The following is an 11,103-nucleotide window of genomic DNA, read 5'->3' as shown; positions in this document are numbered from 1 at the left end:
CCTAGGCATGGAGCCCCAGCCGGAGCCCCCACCACTTGCGCAAGCATTCCCCTGCCCCTTTTCCTTTTCCATATCCAACCATTCCATGGGCAAACAGGGGTCGAGCCCTTAGTGTGTGCCAGGAACTGTGCCGGGCACGAATGCCCAGACACTAAGTGTGTTTTGAGAGCTCTGGGGTTCAGGGGCTCCGAGGAGGGGCAGGACTGAGAGGAGGAATGGGGCTGCCGCCAGCTCTCTGCTCGCTGGTTTCCTGTTTACTATTAACAGCTGCCCATCCCGCCCCGCGCACAAATGCCCAGGCCAGCCTTGGTGTGTTTTCAGACGGGCAGTTCAAACACAAACCTGAGGCAGGCAACTGGAAATCTGCCTTCAGCTGCCTGGAAGACCTGCAAAGCGCCCCCTCCTCATCCCTCCCACCATGCTCTCTCCAACTTCTGCCTTCCTCTCCCCTCTTGGAGGACATATGGCTCCTTGAAGTTTTTGTTTGCTTGCAGGGGAAAAAAAACCCAGCTTCAGTGTGGAGGGTTTTTCCCTTTTTTTTCTTTATTAAGCATCAAGAGACAGAGCAATCTGCTTGCAGATACTGTACGTGCATAATTAATAAAATCTCATTCTTTATTTATAAAGAGACACACGGGGAACTGGAGAATTAGGGCTATCCCCATTATATATGAAGAGAGGGAGAGAGAAAGTGGGAGGGCGGAAAATACTTTCTGAACACGAGATCTTTCCAGAGGCTCTCACTACGCACCGAGTGAAAAGGCACGCACTGCTCATGGAAGTGGTGCTCCGTGCCCAGAAAGCAGCAGGAAGCAGAAACCTGGTTCAGGAGCTTCAAACAGGAACAGGACCCATCGGGTGCTCCCAGTGCCCAGCAGGCCGGCTTAGGGTATTGGCAGGGGGCAGGAAAACACCGCGTGCCAGGCCGGGGTCTCGGGCACAGAGTCCGTTGCAGGTGGGGGGGAAGCGGGCACAGTCTCCCCACTGAGCACTGCCATCAACCCCGAGTCAGGGGCTAGGCAGAGCCCGTGGTTCCTGCGGCCCCTTCCACGGCAGGTCACATTAATGTGACGGTGGTGGGGGCTTGCGAATGTCAGCTTCGCCCTTGCACCTCTGCACCCCGGATGCCCGGGCAAAACTGCCACTATCAGTAACCCAGCTCATTCTGTAATAGCCCCCGAGACCAGCGAGCCGGGGATCAGAGCCTCACAAGAGTCCTGAGTTGGGGGTGGCCCTCCTTGCTCCCTTCTCTCTTTGCCTCTCTCATTTTTTTCTTGAGACATGCTTTAAAATAGAAAACAGGCTTGTGCAGGAATCAGCCCGTAGGCAGGGGCTGGTGTGTAGGGGTTTCTCTCCCCCCCCCACCCTCCCCCGAGCTCCAGCAGCTCCTGCAGCGGAACGCTCGGCCTTCCGAGGGCGGCGGGCTCGGCGGGCGGGGGGCGGCCCGGGCAGCAGCCCCCGCAGGGTTACCCGGGCGCGTGCGGGGAAACGTCTCAGCAATTCCAGCGCCCGAGCGCAGCGCGCGGGGGGCGGGGGGCAGCGCGGCGCGGGGCACCTTGAAACCGCCGGCGGCCGCGCGCTGATTGGCCGAGCCGCCGCCTCGGCGTTCCAGCCAGGCGCCCCTCCCCCCGCGCCGTCCACCCCGGAAGGAATTTCCTCCTCTGGCGGCCGCTATTGTTGTGCGCCTTCGCTGTTTGGGTCGGATCGCGTAACCATAGTATCCAAACTGTGTCCGCGCGGGGCCCCAGCCCGGGACCCCCGTGCCCCCCAGGCCCTGCAGCCCACCCCCCACTTTTTTTTTTCTTTCTGCAGCCTACTTATCATGACTTCATCGGACTCCGGGGAGCAGGGGAGGGGGATGGGGCGGGGGGCGGGGAGCGGGCCCGCTTCTGGCGGCCCCGACTTCGAGATGTTTTCAATTATGATTTTTTAAAAAGTCTGCTCGGTGGGCCCGGGGTTTTAAAATCCCCCCCCCCAAACTGTTGGAGCAAACTTGAGCGGGGCTCTCCCTCCGTTGACCGCCTCCACTGCGGCCCCTGACCATGGCTCCCCCACTGGGGGAGCGGTGGGGGGTGGTGGGCACAGCACAAATCGCCCCCAGTTGCAGCCCCCTCAGGTCGAGGCTGCGTCCCGGCCTCTGGGGTTGGGGAAGGCGAGGCTGCTGCCGTTGCTGGTAGGTGGTGGGGTCGGGAACCTTGAGCGCTGTAGCCTGGACCCCTCGCCCCGGGGCGCGTCTCGGAGCGGTCGGGGAGGGGAGGGTTCCTGGAGATAGGTCTGGGGGAGGCACTGCGGGATATAGAGGTGACGGGGAGGCCGCTGACAGGTTCTCGGGAGAACAAGCCGCTGCGCCCTGCCAGCTTCTCCCACGGATCTCTGAGCACAGCCATACCCACCCCGTCCGCGCGAGCCGCCTGGGCTGCAAAGTGCCCCCAGCCCTGCAATAAAGACCCAAACACTAACGGGGTCCCCGCGCGCGGCGTTCCGCCGGCAGCCGGCCCGCACCGAGCGGGCTGCGCGCGGCGCGGGAGCCCCCGGGGCTGGGGCGCGGCGGGGGCGGCGAGTGTGCCGGGGGTGGCCCGCATTCCCAGAACTCGGTATTCTCGGGCGCTCGCTGGGGCGGGGACGGCGGCGGCGCAGCCTAAGCTCGGGGCAACACTGCCCCCTAGGGGCCCTTGGAGGCGGCTCGTCGTAGCCGGGGCGGTGAGGGGTCTTCGAAGGTTTGGGGTTTGGGTCTGGTCCCGGGTGCTGTGTCCGCAGCGTTGCGGCGGCCGCAGTGACCACCGTGTGGACCTCTCGAGCGCCAGGTTTGGGGACGAGGGCCATATTACGGTTGATGGGATTTGTATTTCTGCCCTAGAATTTGAAATTGGGCAGAGTATATGGGGTGCATCTGCAGGCTCTCAACGATAGGCCTGGCCTTTAAGATGTTTGTGTAGAGTCTCTTCAGTGGGCAATCGGGGAGACCGAGGCCCAGCGTGAGAAGCAACGTGCTCAGGGTCGTGGCTTTGACCCCAGTCCTGGTTTCCATCTGGGGTGCCGTGGATTTGGGAGTTCAGTTGTCTTTCGTCCCCATGGCGAGGACTTGTTGAGAAAAGCATTATCAGCCCCATGGTGCCAGTGGAGTACCAGAGCCACCCGCCTTGCTCAGTTAGCTGAGAACTCACCCCTGTGCTTGGGTACAGCCTTCTGGACCGAAGGGACGCTGCAGCCCAGCCCTGTGCTCTGCACCCCTCCCTGCCGCGTTCTCCACTCCTGGAGGGGGGGGCCCGCGGGGGGGTGGGGTTTGCTGAAAATCGGGGTCCAGCCACTCAACAGCTGCTGGCTCTGGGCCTCAGTGTCCCCATCTCTGAAATGGGGAGGTGGCAAGGAACTGGAGAAGGTGCCTTGCAGCTCCTGGGGTTGGTGACCACAGTGGGGGGGGTGGGGGGCTCCTGCACTCCTGCCTGCCACGCCCTCTCCCGCTCTCCCTCTGGATTCTGGGGTCTGCCAGCCTGGCTCCCACTCCCCCCCTCCTGCTTTCCCTGCCGGGCTCCCGCAGCCGCCCCTCCCCTCCGCTCCTGGCAGGCGCAGCGCGGGCTGCGGGAGGGAGCCGTGGGCAGGGAGCCAGCCAAGCGGCAAGTCAGTCCCTAGGGAGATGGGGTGGGGGGGCTGCTGGCTGCTGCCGCCACAGCCGCAGTCGGAGGCTGCAGCTCGGAGCTGGCAGGGTCCAGGTCCCTGGAGGCGATTTGTGTCCAGGGTAACTGGTGTCCGAGCGAGCTGCTGGCTGCCTCCCTCTCTCCCCAGAGACGTGGGAGTCATCTGGGTCCCTCCCTCTTCCCACTGCCCTCCAGCTACCCGGTGGCACCAGCTCCGTCCCCTCTCCCCTTCAGTATCTCCAGCCCTTTCCTTCTCTCCATCCCTCAACAGCTTCTGGAATCACAGTCCCCTACCTGCTGGTCTCCCCGGGACTCCAGACCAGTCCCTCTGATCCTCCTTCTTGCCCCCCGAGCCTGTCCTGCTGCCTCCCTGCGCCATCCTCACCACCTGCACCGCTGTGACCAGAGTCTTTGTGACATTGCGTGTGACTGCCCAGGCTGTCATACAGTCAAGCCCACCTGCCAGGCCTTGGAGAGACTGAGGTCCACACCACAGCCCTTCCCTGCACAGCAAACAGGGGGTATTGTTAGCAGAATGAGGTTTTGGGGCTGGCATCCTATATGGGCACTGGTTTGTGTCCTAGCTGCTCCACTTCCAATCCACTTCCTACTGATTTGCCTGGGAAAGCAGTGAGGACGGCCCAAGTCCTTGGACCCCTGTACACACTCAGGAGACCTGGAAGAAGCTCCTGGCTTTGGATCAGCCCAGTTCTGGAGCCGTTTGGGGCGTGAACCAGCCAATGGAAGGTCTCTCTCTCTCTCTCTCTCTCTCTCTCTCTCTCTCTCTCTCTCTGCAACTGCCTCTCAAGTAAATAAATAACTCTTAAAAAAATGAATGGGGTCTTAAGCGGACCCTTCTTGGGGTGGGTGGATGGGGGAAGTCTCCCTGGAGGTGATGCTCATGCCCAGTCCCGAGGGAAGAGTAGGGATTGGTTCATACACAGAGGTGGACGGGGCAGACGGTGCCGAAGAGTGACCACTGCAGGCAGGTGCTAGATGAACCGGAGCTGGACCGTCGTGGGGATGACAGGACAGTGTGGCTCAAGTGTGAGGTGAAACAGTGGTGAGACTCAGGCGGCCCCCAGGAGCCGAGGGATGGCCTCTGAGCCCTGGCCTGGGGTGTCCCCTGGGAACAGCCTCCCTGTCTCTGGGAGCCAGCCACTGGGACCAGAACTGAGCCACTGAATTTGACTGAAATCCAGTGCCGCCCTCACCCTGTGAAGGGCCAGGAGGGCTGCGGAAGAATCCATGAGGCTCCTGTTCCGACAGGACAGGAAGTAGCTGGGTCTAGACAGGAGGAAGACAGCACGGAGGGAACTTCCGGGTGGACCCCACCCCGGGGCAGGCCTGTAGTCCTGCTTGCAGCCTTTGATTGGCTTCCTGCCTCAGTCGTGGCCTGCTCCGTGGCCATTCCCACCCCTTCCATCCACAGCCCTCCACGGCCCCTCAGCCGGCTGAGTCATTTGCAGGTCCCCAAGCACACAGTGTCCCTGCACCCCTCAGGTCCGTGGCCTGCACCGATTGCTTGGCCCAGGAACCTGTTCCCAGCGATGTTGGCCTGTTCGGGGTGCCACCGAGGCGTCCCTCTCTCCAGGAAGCCACCAAGCGGAGTTTGTGTCCCCCTTTGAAGGCCTTGTGCATCTTTGATCACGGCAGTTTAACCTCCCTCTTGCCCTTACCCAGTGCTGCAGACCGCGTGCACCGCCTGTGAGTGACAGCAGTGACAGACACTGGCCGCCTGCCCCTCACCACCTGTTAGTTTGCTCTCTTACAACAGCCCTGAAGCTCCATGTCAGCCCATTTTGTAGATGGGGAAACTGTGACTCTGATGAGTAACGACAAAGGTATCTGTCAAAACTCGGCAGATTCCTGTGCTTGAAGATCATACGTCATTTAAACAAAAAAGCCTGTTTGTTTATGTGGGAGGCAGAGGAATGGGGGGTGGGGGTGGGGGTGGGGGAGGACGCGAGCTCCCATCGGGTGGGTGATGCCTGACAGCCAGGGCTGTGCTGTGCTGAGGGAATGCAATTGCAGTCTCGCACGTGGGCAGCAGGAACTTGATCACCTAAGCCATCTTTGCTGCTCTTGGTCTGCGTTAGCAGGAGCCTGGTCAGGGCCAGGGCCAGAGCCTGAGCCCAAGGTACCCTCACACAGATGGTGGGCGTCTCGACTGTGAGGTGCATACCCGCTCCCCCATACATCGATTTTTAGAAAAACACACAGACTAAAGCGTATGGTACTTATGTCTGAGAAAACTCAGAAATAAAGCTGTTTGTTATTATTTTAAAGAGTGAGTGAACCCAGTTGGTGAGAGGCAGGAGCAGAACCTGCCCCGTGTGGTCTGTGTCCATAGCCCTCCACGGCTGGCCATGCTGTGCTCTGGTCCCTGGTGTCACCGGGACGGCCTCAGGAAGACTTCCCAGGAGGAAGTGGTCCCTCCAGCGAAGGCTGTCAAGGCGAGCGTGCACGTCCACAGCGTGCAGAGCTGGTGGGAGAAGCATGAACAGAAATAATTAGGGGCCCAGCACTGTGGTGCAGCGGGTAAAACCATCACCTGCAGTGCCGGCATCCCATATAGGCGCTGGTTCGAGTTATGTCTGCTCCAATCCAGCTCTCTGCTGTAGCCTGGGATAGCAGTAGAAGATGGCCCAAGTGCTTGGGTCCTGCACCTGCGTGGGAGACCCGGAAGAAGCTCCTGGCTCCTGACTTCGGATCAGCCCAGCTCCAGTCATCACAGCCATTTGGGGAGTGAGACAGCAGATGGAAGATATCTCTCTCTGTCTCTGCCTCTCTCTCTGACTCTTTTTCTCTCTCTGTAACTCTGCCTTTTAAATGAATAAATATTTAAAACAAAAACCAGAGAGGGAATGGGAGGCTGTCCAGAGCAGCTGGGTCCAGTTGGGGAGGGCTTGGAATGCCCCAGGAGAATGGGAGATGGTGTCCCAGCAGGTGGGAGCCACTGACTCTCGGACAGCCCTGCCTTGGCGGCTTCGGGAGTTGGTGGCTGCTGGCCAGTGCTGGGCTGGATTTGGAGGGGCTCAAGCTGCTGTTGGGGTGCAGGGAGATACACAGAGGGAAGGTGGAGGCTGTGTGGAAGCTGGGGCCATGGCCCCCGAATCAGGTGGACAAGCCAAACTCTGTTCTGCAGAGCTGGCATTGGGGTGAACGCAGGCAAGGAGGAGGCCAGCATGGGGACCGAGACCTGGGTCAAAACCTGGCACCGCCACTCAGCCCACGCCCAGAGGGTGACTCTGGGGAATGGAGCAGCCTCTCGAAACCTCAGCTTGTGCATCTGAAAAAATGGAGCTATTAATAGAACCTACCAAAGATTGGAGGAGCTGACGCTCAGCCCTGAGCCTGGTGCCCTGCTCACAGCAAGCACATAACACACGTTGTGTTCCTGCCTTCTCTCCCCCTGCCCGCTCCTAGTCTGTGCTTCCCGTGACGCCCGCTGTGATGGATTCCCTTACCTGAGCCCGTCCCTCTGTGGCCGCCCCCAGCTCTGTGCAGCGTCCTCACTGCACCTGCTCTCCCCATCAGGGGCATCGCTGCTGCTCCTGGTTCTTCCTCTCATGCCTGAGTCCTTGGCCGAGCACGCTGGTCCCCACTCACTGTGGACCCTTGGGAGAGTTCCCTGGGAGAGCCGGGATGCAATGGCTGCCCTGTGGGACACACACCTACTTCATTTTCCTGCATGTTGTTAGGTGGCTTCCTGGAATGGCTGAGCCATCTTGCACACCCACTAGCAGGAAATGAGACTCCATTCTGCTCTCCCACATGGGTGCAGGGACCCAAGCACTGGACTGTCTTCTGCTGCCTTCCAGGGCATCCCAGGGATGCAGGGAGCTGGACTGGAAGTGGAGTGACTGGGGCTTGAACCAGCATTCTGATGTGGGATGAAGGTGTTAACATGTAGTGGCTTAACTCTCTGTACCACAATGCTGACTGCTTTAAATTTTTTAAAATTTATTTTCTATTTATGAGAGAGAGAGAGAGAGAGAAAGGAGAGAAAGAGAATCTTTCATATGCTGGCTCCCCAAATGCCTGCGACAGCCTGAGGTGGGCCAAGATGAAGTCAGGAGCCTGGAATGCAACCCAGGTCTCCCCTGTGGGTGGCAGGCACGCGACTATTTGCACCATCTTTTGCTGCCTCCCAGGGTGTGCATTAGCAGGGAGCTGGATTAGAAGTGAGCAGCTGGGGCTTGAAACAGTGCTATGATAGGGGATGCTGGTATTACAGGTGGTGGCTTAACCCCCCCGAGCCACAACACCAGCCCCAAATTTCACATTTTTTGGCACCAAATTTAACTATTCTCTATCACTTTTTTTTAAACAAAATTATTTGAGAATCAGAGTTCCAGAGAGAGAGAGAGAGAGAGAGAGAGAGGGAGGGAGGGAGGGAGAATCTTCCATGTGTTGGTTCACTTCCCAGATGGCCGCAGCAGCCAGGGCTGGGCCAGGCTGAAGCCAGGAGCCAGGAGCTTCATCTGGGTCTCCCATGTAGGTACAGGGCCCAAGCATTTGGGCCATTTTCTGCTGCTTTTCCCAGCAGGGAACTGGATCAGAAGTGGAGCAGCCAGGACACAAACCAGTGCCCATATGGGTTGCTGGCATCACAGGCAGTGGCTTTACCTGCCAAGCCACAGCGCTGGCCCAGTCTCCATCACTTTTTGAAGGACCTCTATGTCTCTCGTTCCACTCGCTTCTCTTTGGTGTGACTTTGCAACTCCTGCAACCAAATCAAGAGATCCGAAGCCCTGCTTTGAGCTGGGTGGACCTGTGGAATCTCCGCAACCAATGCAGTGTGCAGAAGTGACGCTAGTGTTATGACAGGTTGGGGGACATCTTGCAGATGAGTCTGGGAACGAATCTGAGAACCATGCTAAGCCATCTCCCAGCTGCCAGTCATCCTGTGCTGTTCCATTTCCAGTTGCTGGGTGAGTTCAGTGCATGCGGGAGCCTGAGCCCAGGGCGCCCGGCTGCGCCCTTTCCCAATTCCTTACCCACGGAAGTGGTGAGAGATAAGACCATGATTGCTGTTATTTCAAGCTGGAAGGTTTGGAATATTTGTTACACAGCAGTAGATAATCCAAACAGGTTTATACTTATTGTCAGGCTGCCCTGGTAGATAATAGTTATTGTTTCCAGCTCTGTTCCCAGCACTTAACCTGGAAAATACGAGATGCTCCACAAATTTGCGTAGTTGTGGTATAAATGAGTGAAAGTGTACAGATCATATCAGCGTGGCATTAGTGGAGACCAAAAGGATGTGGGAGCCTGAGGAGACTTCTAACCCAGCCTGGGAGATCCAGGAAGGCTTCCTAGAGGAAGTGATACTGCTCCGAGCCCCTGAGTAGGGCTGGACACACGATTACCATTCCTCTTCTCTGGGGGCTGCTTGTTTATGCTTGGCCCAAGTGACACTTCCTGGCTTGGTGTGTGCCCAGTCAGCCCTGTCCCCGGGTCTGTTTTGAGGCCTGCTTCCCTGTCCCTGTCGCTGCTCTCTTTCCTTGCTCTCTGGGCCCGAGGCTCACTCCTCCTGCCTTCCAGACTCTGGGCCTGGCTGGAGAAAATGAAGTCAACGGGGAGGGAGGAGCTGACAAATAGAAGGTCTGGTAATTGGATTTTTTTCCCCTCTCCCTCTCTCCACCCCCAGAGAGCTGGAGGAATTAGCTCTGTAGACGGGCTTTTCCTGATTGAGGGCTCTGCTGGTGCGTCCCCTCCCCTTCATGGGCCAGCGACGAGGGAGGCGGCTGGGAGAGTGGAAGCCGGACTCTCCTTAGAACCCCCAGGACTGAGGCTTGTACAGAGAAGGGAGCTGAGGCCCAGCGAAGCAGATTTGCAGCAGGCACCCAGCCAACTCCTGCGTGGCCCCAGCAAGGTGGGGAAGGGGCCGGTAAGGGCTTGGTGTTTAGCAAGGACACAGTCCCGGTTTGTAGAAAGCCTGGAGTTCCTGGGTGCCTGGTAGCAGGCAGCCCCTTTTCCACGACATCTGGTTAGAGTTTGCTTAGCTGGGAGAGGTTGGAACGGTAGAGTGGCCTGTGGCTCTGCAGGTCTAGCCAGCCTGCAGGACCTGGCTTCCAGCAGCTACTTCTGCTAGGGGCATGCGGCAGGGGCACTGGCTTGGGGCTGACCTTGGGCGGAGGGGAGGTGGACCCGGAAATCAGCCCGAAGTCTCCCGGTTCTGGGACCCAGGCCAGGCCGCCTGTGTCTCTCAGGGCTATGGGGAGGGCTGGAAGGCACCTGCTTTTAGCTGGCCCTCTGTCAGTAGTGCTTCAAGGTAGGGAGGAAGATACCCACGCTCTGGGGAGACCCAGGTTCCAGGTCTCAGGTTAGCAGGTGGCAGTGCTGAAATTCAAACCCAGGAGACCCAAAGCTTCTCTCAACAGAGGCTGCATAGCTGGTGGGGAGGCAATTGCAAGGGGGTGTGTGTGCAGAGCCTGGCTCTGCAGGCCGAGAGGGAAGAGGTGGCATTCTGGATCCCCCCCCCCCCGCCCCGCCTCTGGTGAGCGTGGGCGCCCTGGCCCAACCTCTCTGAGCAGCGGCTGTCGGGCTCCGGGAACGTTTGATTTATCAAGCTAATGTTCTAGCACATTTTCCCTATCCCATAATGAGCTGTCTCCACCAGGGGGTGTCTGCAGAGGAACTGCGGCTTCCCGCCACTCCTGGAAGGAGCGAGGAGGCGGGACACCTGGGAGGGGTGAGGGTGCAGAGTCTGGCTTGAAATGTCAGCCCCTGGGTGGGGGGAGGGGGGGAGGCCCTGGGAGGGGAGGCGGAGACCAGCTCTGCCCTCCAGGGCCTGCCTGTGAACCCCACATTTCTCTCTGGGCCTTCCCTCAACCCTCAGGGGCCCACATTCTGTCCCGGTTCCCCCCAGGAGTCTGTGCTCAGCCTGTCGCCTGCTGCTATCTCCCCAAAGCCAGCATTTCTGTGGCTCTATGTGACAGTTACGTCCTCTGCCGCCACACAGATCTCGGTTCCAACTCCAGCCCAGCCATCTTCTAACTGTGACCTCTGAGGAACCCCTGCGCTCTCTGGGGCTCAGTTCCCCATTTAAAAAGTTATTTATTTGAAAGGGAGAGAGGGGAGGGAGAGATATTAAGGTATTTCTCATCCTCTATGCTCACAAGTGCTGGGGCTGGGCCAGGCTAAAGCCAGGAGCTGGGGCCTCAGTGTGGGTCTCCCGTGTGGGGTGGCAGGGACCAAGTGCTCGAGCCATCACCTACTGCCTCCTGGAGTGTGCAGCAGCAGGAAGCGGGGATCAGAGGCAGAGCCTGGACTTGAACCCAGCCACTGTGTTAGGGCGGTGGGCACCCCAAGCAGCCTGACCACATAGCCCAACACTTGCTGTCAGTCCTGCCTTACATGGGGACAAGGAGCAGGGTCTCGTGGGGTTGTCGTGTGGGTCTTTGTGACACACGGTCTCTCTACAGTGACAGCATCTGCTGCCTCTGGGGCACACCTCCTG

At 59.1% G+C, this 11,103-nt stretch overlaps 1 long non-coding RNA gene across 1 annotated transcript; it reads right to left on the bottom strand.

Moving 5' to 3' along the window:
- Positions 1–2,824: 2,824 nt before the first annotated feature.
- Positions 2,825–4,188, bottom strand: LOC103350177 (uncharacterized). The gene is made up of 2 exons (XR_518258.4): positions 3,930–4,188; positions 2,825–3,081 (listed from the first exon to the last, which is right to left on the bottom strand). It is a non-coding gene; the product is annotated as an uncharacterized lncRNA (long non-coding RNA).
- Between the last annotated feature and the right edge of the window lie 6,915 nt (positions 4,189–11,103).

Source organism: Oryctolagus cuniculus, chromosome 7, assembly GCF_964237555.1.
Source record: "Oryctolagus cuniculus chromosome 7, mOryCun1.1, whole genome shotgun sequence".
NCBI lineage: Eukaryota > Metazoa > Chordata > Mammalia > Lagomorpha > Leporidae > Oryctolagus > Oryctolagus cuniculus.
Note: the sequence above shows the minus strand (reverse complement) of the source record. Positions and strands in the feature narration are given on the sequence as shown.